Raw genomic sequence first — 9449 nt, forward strand, 5'->3', positions numbered from 1 at the left:
TGTCTCACTTTTAGGTGTAACAGGCTGGTTTGGGAGTTTTACCAGATGAACTCTTCCCCAGCTCCAAACCAAAAGAACAAATTGGGAGCACCCCTGAGCTGTGGGGTCTCCAATCTGTGGGTTATGGACTCTGCTTCTCGCCCCTCTGAGTTTGTTGGACGCAGGTATTGTGCCTGCTGCTCTGGTTTGGGGCACGGGGAACACGGGGCTGCTCCTGCCCCCACCGAGATCCACAAGAATCTTTGCATCAGCTCCTGAGTGTTTCAGGTCAGGCTTGAAGACGCCTCATCACTCTGTACTGTAATTCTCACCACCCACGTACTCTTCCTTTCTCACTTCGCAGTGCAGGGAGACAAGGTGGAAGGAAATGTGCCATTTTACCTGTAGATTGGTGATTTAAATTGCCAACTGCAGACCTGGCACTATAAATCCTCTCCTGCAGCTGGAGAGCCCCGTTTACTACAGCGGGTTTCCATGGCAATCCTGGGCTCTCTCACATTCCACTGCACCGTGCAGCCAGCCCCTCCCTTTTCACTTCAGATTCCATTCACACAGTCTCCTATTGATAGGAAAAAAACCCAAATGGGCCATGGATAGCTATTTCCTATCTTAACGCACTTTTCCACCAATAACTGGATGATGGATCTGTATTTTAGCACATCAAGAGAACACTTGCCCTTTGCCAGACACCACTTGGCAGGCAGCATAAAATCCAGATATTCTGAAGGTCTAGTTTTATCCTGACACACATTACTCCTGTTATTTTAGGACATCAGTAGGAAAATACAGGCTCGATATTCCCTTGTGTTTCTGGCTGCCAGCCAAGCAAAGGCAGCGTGTCTCTGTTGCAGCAAATCCTTCCCTGAGCTTGCGCAGCCTCGTGGCAGCCTCCCACCTGCAATCCGAGCTGTTCTCAGCACTCAGTGCAACTCAGTCACTGTGGGGATGGCACAGCCCATGGGAAAAGGATCTGCTGCTTCCCAGCAGCGTGGGAAGGAATTAGGAATTTCATCTGCTAGGACTGAAAACAGAAAAACAACAAAAAAAAAGAGGAAATGTTATCAGCGGTACTGGCAAAAAATCAGAATCCTCCCCCGTCTCTGGGTGTTTTACATGAACACTGATTTCTCACAACGTTACCAGTGGAGGAAGAAATTCGTGTCTTACCTCAGGACCTGTGACATGGCACCATTAATGGGGCAGTTCAGTTGTCTCAGTCCTATTATGCAGCTGATTTGAGAGATGATAAGTACTGCTAAGAATGACTTCAAAGCCTAGTGGTCCCCTAAGCTCCTTGCGGGTTCCAATCAAATCCCAATTTATTAAGTGTCTTTATCTTTGTCCCTTTTAACTTCAGGGAGCGTCTTGTCACAGATTCCAGGGGGTGCAGGACTGAGGCCTTGGCTGTCAGATTTCAGAGCAGTGCACTTGGTTTTTTTATCAGCTGCCTCTTCCCTCCATATGCTCATTACAAAATTCATGTCACATCCAGCTTGCAATCGAAGTCTAGATTTGGGCTTCGGTTGTTTGCTAACTGACAATTGCTGTGAAGATGGTTTACCATGAAAATTGCTTAGTCAGGCACTGTAAAAAAATCAACAAAGAAATACCATTTTCTTTCCTTTTAGCTGGACTCCCTCCCATAAGTGAGGGAACTCACAACACTCCCACAAAACCAGGAACAGGGAGCAAACCAGCAAGAGAATAAAGGAGTGTGTGTGCCAGAGATGGGGGTTGTTTGTGAGATTCTTGGAGCACGTCTGAAGGGTGCAAAAATTTCAAAACATCAAGACTCAGGAGGAATTTCTGGTTTTGGTTCACATACATCTGCACTTCCTGAATTTTGCTAGACCTTGTGGGTTACTGGGTGAAATACTTCCTAAATAGTGACAGTGCACAGCAGCAGAAACTGAAGCCTCTGGGGGGTGAGTCCATAGCAAACAAACCTTCAGACTCCAAACAGCCTCGTACAGGGTTGAGTAAACACCAAATTCCCTTGCCTTTGCCTTGCAAAAACAGCAGAAATCCACACTGGAGCTTCAAGTGCCACAGTGTGGCAGAGCTGGGCACTTCTTGCCCCATTCAGCATCGTGTGAACAAGGGGGATGTGCTGGTTGGGAAAAAGGACACTCAAACCCAAACAGTGTGCTCCTCATGGGATAACCCCATGTGGGGGATCAGCTGCACCTCCCTTGGTTCTTAGATGGGAAACTCTGCAATATCCTTGCCAGGAAAAGCCTAAAATTCCTTTGTATAAGCTGCTCTGAATAGGCCATAGCCTGTTGTCCGATTTGCTAAAATGAGTAGGTGGTAGTTGGAGTATCTCAGTAGGGGAAATTCAGTGTTTTGGGGGCTGGCGCCTCAAAAATGCCATGGGAGTGAAAACCTGGGGCCTCTTCCTGCCTTGGTTCCATGAGACAGGAGCTGTGGAGTCAGCAGGACAGAACTGTCCATGACTGGCTCATTCTGCTCATACAGATCTAAAATACAAATCCTGATAGATTTGCTCCTCTTTGCCTCAGCTCACACTGGGCTCCCTGACTTGGGAGTTTCACACGCCGCAGAAGTGGGATTTGGCCCAGTGATAGGTTTCACTTCATCTCTCAGCAGATTTGTGGTCTAACACTCCAAGATGTGCAGCATAACACAGTGGCAATCTGTCACTCTCCCGGCTCTTGTCAGCTCCAACAGCTTGCTGAGAGAATCGAGCCAAAATAGACGCCAGTCCGACCTGAGGGACCGCAGAGGCGTCGCCTGCCGAGAGCTCTGCCTGTCACAGCACAGACATTCCTGCTCCACTGGGCTCTCCCATCATCCCAGCAGCCTGGGACCAGCCCTGGGCTTTCCTGGTGGCTGTCACAGTGTCCCATCTTCCCAAATCTTCCCAGATCTCCCCTAAGCATTGCCCTCCCACTGCTGAGGTTGCACATTGTGTTCTCTCCCCTCTTTGAGGTTCCACCCCTGAGCCCCCGGACTGCAATTAGGGCTCTTATCACTTGGAATAGCTGTGGCTCCCCTCTTGGACAGGCTCTGCATTCCCAGCACTGAAACCTCTAATCAGGCCGGAACGTTGGCTTGGAACAGCTTGAAACGGGAACTTTCTGCAGCTCAGGAATTCCTTGTTTGGTTAGGCTTGAAAAGCTGAAATTCTGGGGGATATCTGAGCACAGGCTCTGAGCAGGGGCATTTGTTAGATTAGGCCGAGTATGTTTCTTCAAGAGGACTTCTCAGAGACCACAGGGATCCATGGGCATGGAAGGATGTGGTGCCAGTGTCTCACCCCACCCTCCGAGTGCTTTCCAGTAATAACCAACGCTCACAATCCTGACATTGCTGCTAAAAGCAAATCTGTAGAGTTGTAAAGAATGAACTAACAAACAATTGAAGATATAAACCAGAAAAAGGAGTCAGATTCAATATAAACCAGAATGCTGATGGAACAGCACACAGTTGGCTCTGCTCTGCAGTGGGGTGGGAGAACAGGATACAGAGCCTTTTCTTGGGGTGCTCACTGAAGTTCAACCCACAGCAGCAGTAAGTGGGGTAAGAAGAAATGTGTTTTACGGCTTTGCAGAGGTAATTTTGAGGGGTTGTAAGAAATGCACTGTCAGGCCTCAGTCCAGGACATCACAGCCACATGAAGTCCATCAGATGCTCCATAAAAAGAGTGAAAACGAAAAGGAAAGTGAATTGTTGCTGCTGTGAGAGTTTTGCTGCTGCTTCCCAGCCCAGGCTGTCTTTGTCCAAGGTGGCACCTGCCCCTCCCCTGGGTTGTCCTGGCAGAAACTGGGGCCGGGAGGCTCCAAACACCGAGCGCTGCAGCTCCAGTGCACAGGCTGCGTTTGCCCTCTGCTGTTGGCTTATCACACTGTTCCCTCCGGATAACCCAAAACCTGGAGAACCTGAATGGTCACAGCCCAGATTTCAAATACTTACACTTAAAAAAATTTGACCTTTAAAATAAGTGAGATATATACACCTGAGACTTTAGTATACATTTCTTTTATATTATCAAGTTTTTGCTTATAATCATAAAGACCAGAAACTTTTTTTTTTAGAATGTTCCCCTAAATAGAACACAAAAATTAAGCTCTCCTGAAAGCAGGGATTCAGAAGTGGCTGAGAGCAGGATCAAACACTGGGTGAGCCCACAGGGAAAGGTGTGAGGAGAGATGCCCTGGAATGGGAAGAGCTGCTCTGCAAGGAGGAAAGATGCCCTGGGATGAGGAATCAGGGAGATCTGGTCCCTCTCCCTGCTCTGGCATCCCAGAGTTGCTCCCACCCAGCCCGGCTGCTCACCCTGCCCTGTCCTCTGCAGCAACCCTGCCCTGCCAGTGGTCACCGCCAGGATGCCAAACGCCCTGGAAAGGACACAAGGGCTTGTCACGAAATCTGCTGGCACCTTGCCACGTGTTTGCAAGCTGAGATCAGCATTCAGGCTCTTCTTGTTGCTGTTTGTTTTCTCCTCTGCTCCCAACAGCCTCTCCCTGCGCTGTGGCCGCTGTCGCCCTGCACGGAGGGGCACAAACAAAGGTGTGGCCATGGCTGAGCCCTGGAAGGGTTGGTGGGACTCCTCCCGGGGCTCATGGGCAGGACAGGGACTGACCTGTGTCTCTCCTGCCTTCCCAGCTGGTGGCAGGAGCCTGTGGATGGAGCAGCACATGGGAAGAAGTTCAGTGCTGGGATCGCTCTCACGCCTCTCTTCGGAAGTACCTTTGGGATCAGCCACTCCTGAAAGACTGCAGATCATCTCCAAAGGGCTTTTGCACCGCTCCTGAGTGGAGACTTTGTTCCATGTGTGGCTGAGGCTTCAAAAGGTAAGTGTTGAACTGGCAGGAACAGAGGGATGGATGGATGGATGGATGGATGGATGGATGGATGGATGGATGGATGGAGCAGATTTTCCCAACTCTCTGACCATTCCTGGTCCCCCAAGCAGCTCTGCAAAGTGCACTGACCCACAGCAGGACATTGACCAGCTCTGTCATCTCCCTGTCTCTCCTAAGATTCCTCCACAAGGCTGAGAAAATTAATATGAGCAGGAAACATTTGCAAACACCAAAAAACTGTAAATGCTGAGGTTCTTTATGGAGAGTCAGCAATAAGAGATGAGAAAATTTATATTTCTATCAGCATGGAAGCACTCTGGGCTGTTCTCAGAGGGCAGCAGTGACCTGTCCTTTTGCATGGTTGTTTCAGACATAGAGATCAAGAAAGCAGAGCTGTAGCAGAGCTGAAAGATGGAGAAGAGCTTTTCCTCTGGAGAACTGGATCCTCTAACTGGTATGTGGGTAATGAGCTTCCACTTTCCTCTGCACTGTCACAGCAGAGGCTTGGGTAACTTTGTTTTATTGCTCGTGAAAAGACTTCAGCGCTCAGTTTAATCTGGATTGTGTGACTTCAGGCACAATGGAGCGAATATTCTGAAGTCTGGGGAGTGTTGGGCAGTTTTGTAACTGTTCATAGCCCTTAGAACAACACCAACCCCCCATGACATGCTGCTTTCTAAAGAAACCTGCTCTGTGAACCTCCTCAGCCTGAAAGCATCACAGCTCATTTCTGTCGAGTGCATTCAATGAGTTCACAGCAGGAGCTTCTCTCTATCTGATGTGTCACTTATTTTTTTCCATAAAAAGTCATGAGCCGTTCTTTCACCATTAATTCTGTATGTGTGTTAGTTTGGGGTTTTTTTAAGCAACTACTACAGAAAGGACTGAACTGGGAAACTCAGCTCAGTCTTTTTTAAATGTGTGCTAAATAACAGCAAGGATTTTGCTGAATAAGCACTAACGCAGCCCAGAGAGCTGATGGAACTCAGCACACACTGGGATACAAAAGCAGCCCAGACACAATTTCTCAGGAGCAGTTCTGTGTTTCAGCCACCAGCTCAGTGATCTCTTCTGGCTTGGGCACGAGGGGAAACTGTCAGTAGTGAAGAGGTGCTAAAATATCTTTCATCTCTTGATCCCACAGCTGTGGCCTTGGCTTGGAAGGGTCTCCAGGAAGCCAAAGCAGTGGTATGTGCAGTTCAGGCAGCACTTGCCGTCACACACTTTTATCTCTTTCTGTCAGCTGCCTGTGCATCACCTCCAGGGCTGAATTCCATGGAAATATTCGAACTGAAAGCAATGCAAACCTTCCACATGGTTTGTTTTTCTCCCAGTGAACACATCACCTTTTTATTTGCTAAATAACAAAGAGAGGATAAGGGGAAAAGCAAGGAGTTTTACCCAGTTTCACAACACTCACAAAGTTAATGACAAGAACAGACAAAGCTTTGCCTTGCTCACGTTTGAAGCCCTGAGCAGAACAACAGCTGGGACATCCTCTGGATTCTCCCTGTCTTATCATCCTCTGGGTAGGGAACATGACGGAGTTGTGGGCACAGCAGCTGCCATCATAACTGACATTCCTTGGATAAATGCAGGATATTATCCAAATCCACGGGGTGTTGCTTGCACAGCAAAGGCCTGACAGCAGCATCCCACTGCTCAAGTTGCTCTTGGCTGGGGTCACCTCCAGCTTACGCTGTTTTTAAAAACATCAGTAAAAATCTGAGGCGCACACACATGCAAAGTGCAAATAAAGGAGAGAGGTGATTTCACCTCTTATCTTCCCAGTCAATTGCATTCTTTCCAACTGTAGGAAATACCACATGGAACATGCCCAGACAAGCCAGTATTTACACAGTAACTAGGAGCTGCAAAATTAATCAGAGAAGCAGTGGATGCCAGCAAAAAGCTACTCCAGAAAAAACCCCAAAACATATGTCTCCTTTCAAAAGAAAAATCTGCTTTTTCACAGCTACAAAGGATTGAAAACAAATTTTATCATCAAACGTGGAGCTGTGCCAAATCGCAGGCAGCCAGAAGAAAGCTTTGGCACGAAAAGAGCTTTGGTGAGTCCTGAGTTACTGGGAAACCGCTGAGATGGGATTGCTTTGGTGCTGGAGGGAAAGGAAGGTGACAGGAGATAGTGAAAAAACCCTCTTTGTTGAGGCAAGTGTGCATTTTCATCAGCTTTCTGTCGTGTTCCCAGCAAAATATAACAATGCACAGGAAGTCACACCTTGCTGAGGAGAGCTCAAGCAAAAGCTGCAGCATCAACACCCACCAGCTACAGCACAGTGAAAGCTCCCTGTGCTTCTCCTCTGAGGGTTTCTTCCCTAGAGACCCACTGAAGTGATGTAAATGGAGCATTTTGTTTGCTAACTTTGGCAGGAAATACATAATGTGTTTTAAATCGTTTCCAAAAGATGAAGTGGGAGAAGAAAAAAGCAGGAAGTTTAACCCAATTCCAGAACGTTCTTAAAAGCTAATGACAAGAACAGACTTGTTATTTTTACATCTGTTAAATATTTGTTTCTGAGGTGGTTTATTGGCTGGGAACAGTTTCAGATGCCAGCCTTTAATATTTATTTAATATTTATTTAATATTTATTTAATATTTATTTAATATTTATTTAATATTTAATATTTATTTAATATTTATTTAATATTTATTTAATATTTATGGGCCAGTTTTTTTGGGAGGGGATTGTCCCCAGTCAAAGCTGCTCTTTGAATTTAATGGTTAAGGAATATTTTTGACATTATGACATCGTTTTGATGTGCTGTAGATGGTGAGAGGAACAAAGACGAAGCAGCTTTGAGTGAGAAAAAGAGCAATGAGATTGCTCCAGCCCACAGGTAAATAATAACCTGAGCAGGGTGGGATGAACACCACTTGGGGGGTGAGCAGGTGAAGGCACACGTAAAGGGATTTAAAAGTCTGTTTATTAGAGAAAAAAAAAAAAAAGGAACAAAATAGTCACCAAACAATTTCTCCCTCAGCTGTGACCAACAAGGCACTGGAGGAAAGAAGTGCCTGACATCAGTTCTCTGCCCATGCCCATAATGTCTCATATCAGATCACAATTTGCACTGTACTTCCCTAATATTATCTTCTTTTGCCAGGCTGCTGGTGAGTGGCAAAATGCTGACTCTGTGGAGATGCTGAGGTCACCATCAGCACATGTACAAACCCAGCAGTCACTCATGTCAGTGTTTTGACCAACTGAATAATTTTTAATCCTACATACTGACCCTTGTTTATCTTCTTTTTTTCTGAAGAGAGAGAAGCTCTGCTGTTCTCTTCCCTGCTCGTTCACAGAGCTGTTTGCCTGAGGGCCCTGCTGTGATCTCTGGCCCATCCAGAATGTCCCCTCTGTCCCCCAGGGCAGCCTCAGGACGCTGCAGCCCTGCCAGGAATTGGGCTGTGGGTGGAAAAGGTTCAGCTGGAACATGGGCGCCTGCAAAGAGCCTGGACAGCCAAAGAAGGGACAATCTCAGGGAGCTGGGAGATTCAAGAGGATTTCCAGCACAGAAGGAAAAATCTCCCTGCTCCCTACATTGCCCACCTTGCTCCCCTGCAGGGAGCAGATCCTTCTCTGTCCCTTGTGGCAGCAGCACTCCCGTGCCCACGGCTCTCCTGCTTCCTACATCCCACCTTTCGACAGCCAGAGATCAGAAGCTGGAAGAGCTGTGGAGAAAATCCCCCCAAAATAAGTTAGAGCAACTCAAGAAGAGGATCCAGGAGCAGAAGAGAAAGCAGCAAGCAGCACCCTGGGAGCAGGAGCGCCTGATTTTTACTAAAGACCCCTTGCCAAAGAGAGCCCTGAAAAGAAAGGTTTGCAGAGTGGCCTCTGCTCCTCCTGCTCCAGCTCACAGAGGTCAGTGGTGCTCTGGAATTTATGGAGAAAGGCTGGAATTTTGGCACAAATTTCACCCCTCCCTGTGATATCTGGGGGGCATCACCCATGTTCTTGTGCTAAATCCATTTATTTCTGCAGGTCTAAACCTCTCTGTGCTGTGCTGAGTCCACTTCCACACCGGATTTACTCCCCAGCACACACAAATTCACAAATTTCCTCAAAATAGTAAAGAATTTGCTACTAATCTATTTTTTTCTCCCCTTTCTCCCCTCCCACATCCTTCCTTTTGCCACATATAAAACATGGAGTAGGAGCTGGCAGTACAGTAGTGAGGAAAGGCACCACAGGTACTTAAAGCAGGAATTGTGTAGTTCTTACAGGGGATTTAACAGTTCATTCAGTGGAACTGGTGTGGATCTGAAAGCAAATATTATTAGAGCTTCTTATCCTGCTTCGCTGCTAAATTTGGGGCTGAGGAACCATCCATCTACAGCTGTCACTTTAGTTTAGTGTGGTTCAAGATCTCGGATTGCTGGGAGCAAGGCGTGGAGCCGGGAGCTGCCCGGGGCCAGCCCGGCAGCCTCAGCCGGGAGGGATTACTGAGGGAACACGAGACTGGAGGAGCCGGGGCTGAAAAGCTGCACGTAACAAATCTCATTGCTGTAATAGCATTAGTGTTAATTCACCGGGCACTGCCGTCCCTGGCACACCCCGCCAGCTTCCAGGGGCGTTTCCCTTGGATTTGCTCCCCGCCACC

General features: G+C 47.5%; 1 long non-coding RNA gene across 1 annotated transcript; it reads left to right on the forward strand.

Moving 5' to 3' along the window:
- Positions 1 to 4464: 4464 nt before the first annotated feature.
- Positions 4465 to 6869, forward strand: LOC136299433 (uncharacterized). The gene is made up of 5 exons (XR_010723503.1): positions 4465 to 4533; positions 4630 to 4817; positions 5200 to 5283; positions 5974 to 6017; positions 6805 to 6869. It is a non-coding gene; the product is annotated as an uncharacterized lncRNA (long non-coding RNA).
- Positions 6870 to 9449: the final 2580 nt, after the last annotated feature.

This window comes from Chamaea fasciata, unplaced genomic scaffold, assembly GCF_029207755.1.
Source record: "Chamaea fasciata isolate MVZ Bird 193981 ecotype frontalis unplaced genomic scaffold, bChaFas1.0.hap1 SCAF_20, whole genome shotgun sequence".
NCBI classification, from domain to species: domain Eukaryota; kingdom Metazoa; phylum Chordata; class Aves; order Passeriformes; family Sylviidae; genus Chamaea; species Chamaea fasciata.